Genomic DNA, 9,852 nt, shown 5'->3' on the forward strand with positions numbered 1-9,852 from the left:
CTTAATTCCCCCTTCCCATTTAATTTCTTGCAATTTACCTTTCTGCACTTTAATTCCTTGCAATTTAATTTTCTGTTCCTTTAATTTCTTGCAATTTAAGCTTTCTGCCAATTTTAATTTCTGCAATTCTCAATTCAATTTCGATTTCGCTCAACTAGTATAATTCTCCAATTATAATTGATCGATCTACCAATCCCTGTGGAATTCGACCTCACTCTACAGTGAGTTTTTACTTAACGACAATCTGGTGGACTTGCCGGAAGGAAATTTGTCGAACAAGCAAATTCCCGCGCATCAAGTTTATGGCGCCGTTGCCGGGGATTGGTTTTGTATTGACAATTACTGAATTGAAGAATAACTAGATTGGGCACTTTTCTTTTCTTTTGATTAATTGCAATTTAATTTCAGTTGTTCACTTTATTCTCTGCAATTTTCTGTTAGTTAGTTCTCTTTAATTTTACCTTACTTCTTTACTTCCCAGCAAGCTAACCCACTAACCATTTGATAAATTGCTCTAATCAAGCTAACTATACTCTGTTTTAGTAGACTTTACACTGGCTGTTTCTTGTACTTGTTCATTATACGACAGGTAGGAGAAAGGAAATTTCAACCTCGTTTGATAGTGAACCGGAATGAACCTTTCTAAGATTAAGGAGGAAAGCAAGAGGAAAGAGGGTTGTTGGTGTAGAGGAAGAGGAGGAATACTTTTATATAACTATGGAGGATGATATGGAAAACCATCATGAAGAAGAGGTGAATAACCATGCCAGAAGAGGTGGAGCCAACCCTGCTGGGCAAGAGAGGAGAGTCCTGGGATCATACATAAATCCGAATCCAGGAAATTGTGGTAGCAGCATTCAGAGACCAACTATCCATGCTAACAATTTCAAATTAAAGCCTCAGCTCATAACTCTTGTCCAAAACAACTGTTCTTTTAGAGGAAGTGCGCAAGAGGATCCTAATGAGCATCTCACTAAATTCCAAAGGATACGTGACACAGTTAAGTCTAATGGTGTTCATCCTGACACCTATAGATTGTTACTGTTCCATTTTCTTTGAGAGACAAGGCATCAAAATGGCTAGAGTCATTTCCGAAGGAAAGCTTAACCACATGGGAAGATGTAATGAGCAGATTCTTGACAAGGTTCTACCCTCCACAAAGAGTAAACAGACTAAGAACTGAAGTGCAGACATTCAGACAGCAGGATGGTAAAACTCTATATGAAGCCTGGGAGAGATTCAAGGACTTGACAAAGAAATGCCCCTTGACATGTTTAATGAGTGGGTGCAAATCCACATCTTTTATGAAAGGCTGAATTGTGAATCAAGGAAGGCTGTAAACCACTCATCAAAAGGTTTCCTAAACAAGAAGAAGACCATTAAAGAGGCTATTGATGTTATAGAGACAGTGGCTGACAATGAGTATTTTTATGTCTCTAACAGAAGCAACAACAAGGGAGTCTTGGAATTAAACCATATGGATGTAATCTTGGCCCAGAACAAGATGATCACCATGCAACTGGCTGAATTGACCAAGAAAATAGAGAAGACTCAGGCTACAGCTATCTACACTCAACCATCACCTCAAGAAGAATTGGAGATAGAAGAAGGAGCCAACTGGGAGGAAGCTAATTACCTTGGAAACTCATCTAGGCAAGCTAATGATCCATACTCTAAAACCTATAATTTTGATTGGAGGAACCACCCAAACTTTGGGTAGGGGAACCAACAAAACCAAGGCCAAGACCACAGACCACACAATCCAACCCAGTACAATAACTCTACTTACCAAAACTCCAACCAAAAACCATACTAGACCACCAAAAACACTTATTCACATCCACCATATCAAAGCCACAACAACCACTCTCGACACCCCAATTCCAACCCACCACCACCACCACCACATGATGAGGACAGAATGGCAATGATGGAAGCTATGCTTGCAAACCTTTGCAAAGAGTGTGAAGACATAAAAAAATTCCAGGAAGAGGAGAGAGGAATTATGAAAAGCCGAGGGGAGGTTCTTAAGAATCTAGAATTCAAGTAGGACATCTTTCACAATAATTTCCAAGGCCCACTGATAGTTTCCCAAGTGATACAGAGAAAAATCTAAGAGGAAAAATGAAGAAGGTAAAGAGGGAAGAATGCAAGTCAATCAATATATGCAGTGAAGAAGGTCTGAAGGAAGAATGCTCCATACACTCAGAGCATGATGAGGGAAAACCAAGAAAGGATGAAAGGGAGATAGAAGAAGTGGCTAGCCCTGAATAGAGGAAGGAACAAAAATAGAAAGAATACCTCGAGCCCTTTGTGCCACAAGCACCATTTCGACAGAGACTCAAGGAAAGTGAGGAAGACAGGTCATATTCAAGATTCCTAGACGTTTTTACAACACTCAGTGTCAACATCCCCTTCATCAAATTTTTTCAATAGATGCCAACATACATCAAGTGCATGAAAGAACTGTTGACCAAGAAAGGAACCTTAAAAGGGGGACAAACAGTGACCATGAACAAGGAATGTAGTGCCCTCATCAAGAAAGACATCCTTATGAAGAAAAAAATCCAGGGAGTTTTCATATTCCATGTGCCATAGGAGAGACAAAAATTGACAGAGGATTCTGTGACTTAGGAGCTAGCATAAATGTGATACGTCTATCTCTTATGCAGAAGATACAAATCAATGAGCTGAGATCCACGGATGTAATCGTCCAATTGGCAGAAAAAACTCATAAGAAGGCTGAAGGACGAATTGAAAATTTATTGGTGAAAGTAGGAAACTACTTCCTCCCCACTGACTTTGTTGTTCTGGACATGGAGGAAAGCTACCTCCATCCCATTATTCTAGGGAGACCATTTCTAGCTACTGGAAAAGCTCTCATTGATGTAGAACAAGGAGAATTGATATTGAGAATACATGATGAGCAGCTCACTTTCTAGGCCTTCAAACCCGTGCATGAATCTGAGCAAGAGAGCAAGGAATTAAAAGAAGAGCACATTGAGAGTCCCCTGAAGGAGAATAGAAATGAACTACAAGGGTAGCATCTGGAGCTTACCTTGATGGATAAACAAGAAGCTCAGGAGAAGAAGCAATCAATGGAGTTTAAGGAAGAGCCAAAGCCACAAGAATTGAGAGGAGTAGCTAGCAAGGGATTTCCTGCCACAACACTCACGGAAGCACCACTGGAAGAAAAGGGAAGAGTGGTGAAGAAATTACCAAGGGGATGGAGAAATAAAAAGATTCCTATAGAGGTTTTTTCCCCTGGAGACAAAGTGATATTAGCCTACCATCCACCTATCCCACCCCATCTTCCAACCATTCCATCTCAATTACCTCAAGTGTTCACCATTAGAAAGGTCCTCTCCCTAGAGAATGTAGAAATCATTAAGGAATCAAGTAGAGACTGCTTCACTGTAAGGGGAGAAGACCTAAGGCACTACAATCCACCATGACAAAGATCAACCGTCAAGCTAGTGACGCTAAAGAAGCGCTCCATGGGAGGTAGCCCATGATTTAGTTTTCCTTGTTTTAATACTTCAGTATGAATAATGAGTGTTGCTCTAGCATGAATTCAAGACCATTTTGACAATTTTCATGACATTGAGAAGCATATGATCCGATTCTAAGTTTGGTGTGCCTACAGGCACACTAAAATACCTTTCAAAAATAATGATCATAATGCCCGTTTGACATTTGTTTCTTGGAATTTATAGCCAAACATTAAGTTTGGTGTTCTATATATTGCAAGAACAAGTCATGAGAGTCAAGTTTTCTTGATCTTTGAAAGTCATGAAAGTGCAACCATGGTTATAATTTTTAGTTCATGTTTAGAAATAGCAAAATAAAGTTTTTCTCATGATGGGTTAACCAAAAAGTGACACTAATTGCATGAAGATTTCAATGACAACATTTAGAGAAAGTAACACTTTGAACCATATGACCAAACACTAAGTTTGGTGTCCTCCAAGACTATATATGGTGGCACCAAAAAGAGTCACGGTTGGTTAAATAAGCATGAGGAATGATAGCCAAGGTTTTAATTTTAAAATATTAATTGTTCTTTTACACCCACCTGTTAGTACTCACTCATTTTGTCTTGTTATGCTGGTTAGGTGCACAGAGAACTATTTCACAAAAGGGACAAGACAAGGGAAGGAAAGGCTAGCATGAAGACAAAAGGGGATCACATGGCTTGAAGGGTGAATCTGAACATCCTTGGAAGAAGCACTTGGAAGACCGAAGAGATATGCTTCATGAAGAGGTAACTTTTGTCTTTATTCAACCTTGCATGCACAACGTTAATTTATCACTTGTCCAAATGAATCCTAGCCATCCATTTTTCATTAAAGCTTACTATAAATATCCTCCCTTGAACCGTGCATGTGAACTAAAATCTCACACTCCTTGTACTTAGATATTCAACTCTTGTGTTCTTTCAAACTAAGGCCTAGAAACCGTGTTCCTTGTGCAACAAAATTCCCTTGTTCACTTGCCTCCATAACACTACCTTAACTTCAAACACTTTCCCTCCCAAGGTGTGTCATACTAACCCATTCACTTCATAAACCCTTAGCCTCAACTCGGCCAACCATCAAGGGAAGCATGGCTTCTTCTTCAAGTTCTAAAAGAAGAAGAGGAAAGGAACCCATGGTTGAAGAGGGAGAAAATGAATATGATCGATGGAAGTTCAGATCATGGTACCATCAAATGCAACTTGGGTGGATGAATGACAAGAAGATATATCCCGAAGTCCCTTTTCAGCTACCTGATGACAGGTGCCTAGAAATGAAAGCCAAGATCCGAAAGAGAAAATGGGAAGAGCTTACCTCACCAATCACCAGGATTAATGCAAACATCATAAGGGAGTTTTATGCTAACACCCCAAGGCTTAATATGACTGAAGCCCCAACTTACAAGAGTTATGTACGGGGAATGGAAGTGGACTTTAGTCCGAAGACCATCATGAAGGTCTTAGGACTTAGGCCAGCACATTTTGATGAGCCGGGGTACCACAAAAGAGTAACTGGAAACCCAGATTATGATGAAATATCTAGTGATATCTGTGCGGTGAATGCTGACTGGGAGAGGGACAATTAAGGAAGGCACAAGTACTTGAAAAAGGGAGATCTCATCCCTGAAGCAAAAGGATGGTATGAGCTGATAAAGAGATCAATTCTTGGCACAGTAAACACATCGGAAGTCAACAAACAAAGGGCTGTCATGCTACATTGCATAATGGTGGGGGGAGAGATAAAGGTCCATGAGATAATTGCAAATGACATTCAAAGGGTTGCAGAGAAAAATTCTGCTGAAGCCTGGCTCTATTACCCAAGCACCATTATGAGGTTATGCGTGAAAGCCAGAGTGCCATTAGAGGATGCACACCCAACGTGGCTTTATCCAGGCATGCCCATTACCCTCGAAAGAATGACGAATGTTATAGAGGCACAGCAAAGTCGAAGGCCACAAAGGAGGAGAAGGAGAGAAGAACCATAGGAGGGAGAAGAGCAACAAGAAGAACAAGGAGAAGAGCAACAATTCCAATCACAAAACAACCTGGACATAGGGCAAATGTAAGAAGCAATTGAAAGGCTCTCCGAACAGTACATGAGAGTGCAAGAAAAGCAAGAAGAATTCCATTCACAGTACATGAAAGCTCAACAAAGACAAGAGGAGCTTCAGCTGAGAATGATGGGTTAAGAAAGAGATTACGAGTCAAGATCTCTAGTCATGCAAAGAGAACAAGGTTCACAATTTCAAGAATCTCTCAACCAGCTGGCCCAACTTCAAGTTGATAACATGAGAGCTTTCTAGGAGTTCATGACCCTTCAGGATGCAAGGCATGGAGTTCAAGCTGACTATAACATAAATAGTCAAATCAAGCCCAACTACATTGGGGAATATCTGCATAGCATGGACCCAGCTTTTCTAATTTACGATGAATATTTCAAGGAAAAGAATGCCAGAGAAATAAACAAAGCAATAGGCCTTGAAAACAGAGTAGAAGAGACAATGAAGAAAGCTGGATTTTGGCAAAAGCTAAAGGGCAAAGTAAAGGGAGAAAGTAGTAAGCAAGTGATGAGTCCATATTTGACAATATATTTTAGCTTGAATTGGATGGATTTCATCATATAAACTCACACTTATTCACTAAGATAGCATACATTTGTGTTTGGTCCCTAAATTGAACCTAAATGTGAAAACATGTGTTTTTATGCTTAAGTTGAGCAATTTAATCCCACTTTTATTCCATTCGATATTGTGATATATTTGTTGAGTGATTTCAGGTCCTAGAGGCAAGAATGGTTTGGTAGAAGTGGAAGAAAGCATACAAAAAGGGAGAAAACATGAAGAAAACAAAGGAGAAAAGCATTTCAGCCTGTGCCCACGCACAACTCTTGTGCCCACGCACAACTCTTGTGCCCACGCACAGGGATCAAAATCAAGACCTATGCGTCCGCACAGGTCTGTGCCCATGCTCAGAGCAGAATGGAAATCAGAACCTGTGCATCCGCACAGGAGGAAAAACAGCAAGTGTGCCATGCACAGACCTGTGCGTCCGCATAGGTACCAGCGCATGCCTCCATTAAAAAGTCACATGAACTCGCGTTTTGGGGGCTTTTTGGTTCATTTTTAAAGTCTTTGGAGCATATTTGAAGGGGGAAACAACCATATATCATACCTTACACTACCATACTTGATAGAAGAGTTTTTAGGAGTAGTTTTAGGGTAGTTTAGTTTAGGTTTTCTCTCAAGTTTCCTTAGGTTTAATTAGGGTTTGTAGCATTTTATACTTCAATTTTGGCTTTGGATTTTGCTATCTCATTGTAAGTATTTCTTTAATTTCTCTTTTAATTACTACACTTGTTCTACACTTTCATCTATTTTCATTTCTCTTATCAATATATGCATAGTTTTACAATTTTGGATTTCTACAGTACAAGAAAAATACCCATTCAGCCACACTTTTTTTACGCTACATTTGAAAAGCGTTGCCTATTCTATAAATAGGCTACGCTTTTCTCCGTGTTGCCTTTTTATAAGAGAAAAGAATACACAATTGCAGCATCATTTAAAAAGTGTAGCCTTAGGTATTATAGAAATTACTTATAAAGCGTAGCCGTAGGTTAATATCTATAAGTTCACTTTTCATATCAAAGAAGACGCTTTTAGAGGGTAGCCTATTTGTTAAATTTTGGGTGCATTTTAAAAGCAATGCCTAATGTATCTAGAGTAAAAAATTTGACACTTAGTGAAAAATTTTCCTCTTTTTCCTGAAAGCAAACTCATCACACTTAGTAAAATTTTTGTGATTCAATTCCCTCCAAATGTCACTCAATCACCTTCGTCCCCTTTCGTAAACCCTCAGTCTCACTTTTTCCTGAAAGCTCACTCATCACCTTCATCACCTTCATCGCGAAGTAGAAGCCCTCGCCATCGTTGCTCTGCTTACCATCGTTGCCATGCTCACCATCAGTCTCACTTTTTCCTAAAAGCCCTGCTCACCATCGTTGCCCCCCACTCACTCTCTTCGCTCTCGCCATTGACCCTCTCACTCTCGCTCTCGCCACTGACCCTCTCACTACAAGAAGAAACCCTCTCAGTCTCAACATTGACTCTCGTCGCCCCCCACTCACCACTCAACCGCACTCACCACTGTCCACATTGCTGCACTACTGACCGTCGCTCCTCTTCGCCATCTTGCACTGATCATTGCTGCGCAGCCCTCACCATCGTCGCTATGCCGCTCTCACCATCGTCATCTCCGTGCTTCTCATCATCATCTTCTCCGTGCTCACGTCATTGAATAGGTATGTATTGATTTCTATTTGGTTCTGAAATTTCAGAGACTTAGGGTTCCGATCTTAGGGTTCCGATTTTAGGGGTTTTAATTTGGGGGTTTTATTCTGTGAAATATGGGTTTGTGAACTATAATTTGATAACATGCATGCTGTTGTTGATAAAGATGTGTGGTATTTTAGGGTTTGTGAACTGTGATTTAATATACATCTTGTCTATTTTCTCTGTATTTTTGTTTGTGACACTGAATCTAAATGCAGCGTTAATAATTTTCTCAATGAATAAGTTGGCTTCCGTTTCTCTGTTTTCAGCTTCCGTTTCTTCTAGAAAACTTGGCTTTTGACCTATCTTACATTCTCTTATAAGTTTTTCATTTTTATCTTTTTTGTGTGTTTTTCTGTTTCATTTTAAAGTTTGTTCCTTTTACTTGATCTCCATGTCTAAAGGCATTACTATGTTATAGAATTGATTTCTTTGTGGGAAAACTCCCTCCTCCCCATCTTTTTTCCCTGGATCTTATGTGAGCTATGATAGCTCTGTTCAGAAGGGTATTTCAAAAGTTGAGAAGGAAGCCAAAGGTAGTATTGATAATGACAAGAGATCACTAGAAACTTACCTACAATCTTCAGTTAAGAAGTTGAAAGTTTCAATTTTAGGTGTATAAAATAAGACTGAGCTAGTTTTTAAGGATACCATTGTCTCTGCTGAACAAGAATAGAGAAAGAATCTGTGTTGGTTCAATATTCTATTAAGGAATGTCAAACAAAGTGAAGGGGTTGCACTCCCCGGATAGAGATATTGAGAGCTATTTCAAAGAAAAATGATGAAATGATTAAATTAAGAACTAGCTAGCTTTGTCTCAAATTGGTTTAATGAATTTTCATATGAACTGCTTCTTTCCTTGTTTTGCAGCCTGGTTTATCTTGGCATTCTCATGCCACCATTAATAGAGAAACGGTAGCAACTTCCAAATTTTTTTGCAGCCTGGTTTATCTGGTTTTGTAATTTTTTTGAGGATTTGTTGTTTTGATATTTGGGGTTTTACAATCTTGTGTAATTTCTGCTTCTTATCTTACTATGTTAGAGTTTGCTTTTTATTTTGCATTTTGCTTTATTATTTTGCATCTTTCTTTGTTAGGGTTAGTTGTTATTAGTGTTATTCTCTCATTGGAAACCAAGTACCAGCAGGTTTGGTAGTTGTTATTAGTGTTATTCTTGAGGAAGCTGGATTACTTTTTTGGGATAAACTGATTATTATGGATTAAATTACATGCTGAATGACATGCATTTACGATGGATATTATGAAATAATTATTGATAGATTGGTTTACCTAGTCATAACTTGACCTTCATGCTACTCTCTAATTATCTGATCATAACTTGTCGGAGTGAATTTACAATATTTTAACCTGGATAATGTATCTAGGATGGTCTGTCAGCTGCTGATGCTAGAGCAAAAGTCATAAATTCTGATGATACAATCTTGGCATGTGAGACTATAACTGATGACGGGGATACAACATATGAAGAAGATATCAACTCTGTTGGGACCAAGAAAAGTGATTCAAAAAGGTACAAGTTGTCTTACAAGCTTGCTGAGCAAAATCAATTTTCTGGTCCTTTCTATATCAAGTTAGTTTCTTCCAAATATTGAATTAACCTCAATGTAAAGTGTCAGCCGGACACTGAAAAGTTTCAGATGCTGTTTCTTGAGAACAGCCAGGCTCTTGGTGTGCAAGAGTGAAGAAAATTTCTCAGTGAACTAATAAAGCCACTAAATCAAACTTTGGGGCCTTTTTAATTAGTAATAATAGGGGTATTTTTCATGCAGTTAATGAGATCGGTTTGAAATTATAAACCACCATAAGAAGCATGAGTTTCTTGCCAAACTTAAACCCTTCATAATTTAATTTTTTTTATCATTTTATTAGTTTGTATACCCAATTTTAGTTTTCTATATATCCAAATAATTACTATCTTTTTATTTTGCTTTACTATCTGTTTTGAAAAGCGCAAATTTCTAAATGTTATCCTAATATGCCAAAAGTT

At 38.7% G+C, this 9,852-nt stretch overlaps 1 non-coding gene across 1 annotated transcript; it reads right to left on the reverse strand.

The window, feature by feature from the left end:
• Window positions 1–1,169: 1,169 nt before the first annotated feature.
• LOC148552895 (small nucleolar RNA R71) lies at window positions 1,170–1,276 on the reverse strand. The gene has a single exon (XR_015892565.1). It is a non-coding gene; the product is annotated as a small nucleolar RNA R71 (small nucleolar RNA).
• Between the last annotated feature and the right edge of the window lie 8,576 nt (window positions 1,277–9,852).

This window comes from Arachis ipaensis, chromosome B7 (genome assembly GCF_059453495.1).
Source record: "Arachis ipaensis isolate K30076 ecotype BB chromosome B7, ASM5945349v1, whole genome shotgun sequence".
Lineage (NCBI taxonomy): Eukaryota > Viridiplantae > Streptophyta > Magnoliopsida > Fabales > Fabaceae > Arachis > Arachis ipaensis.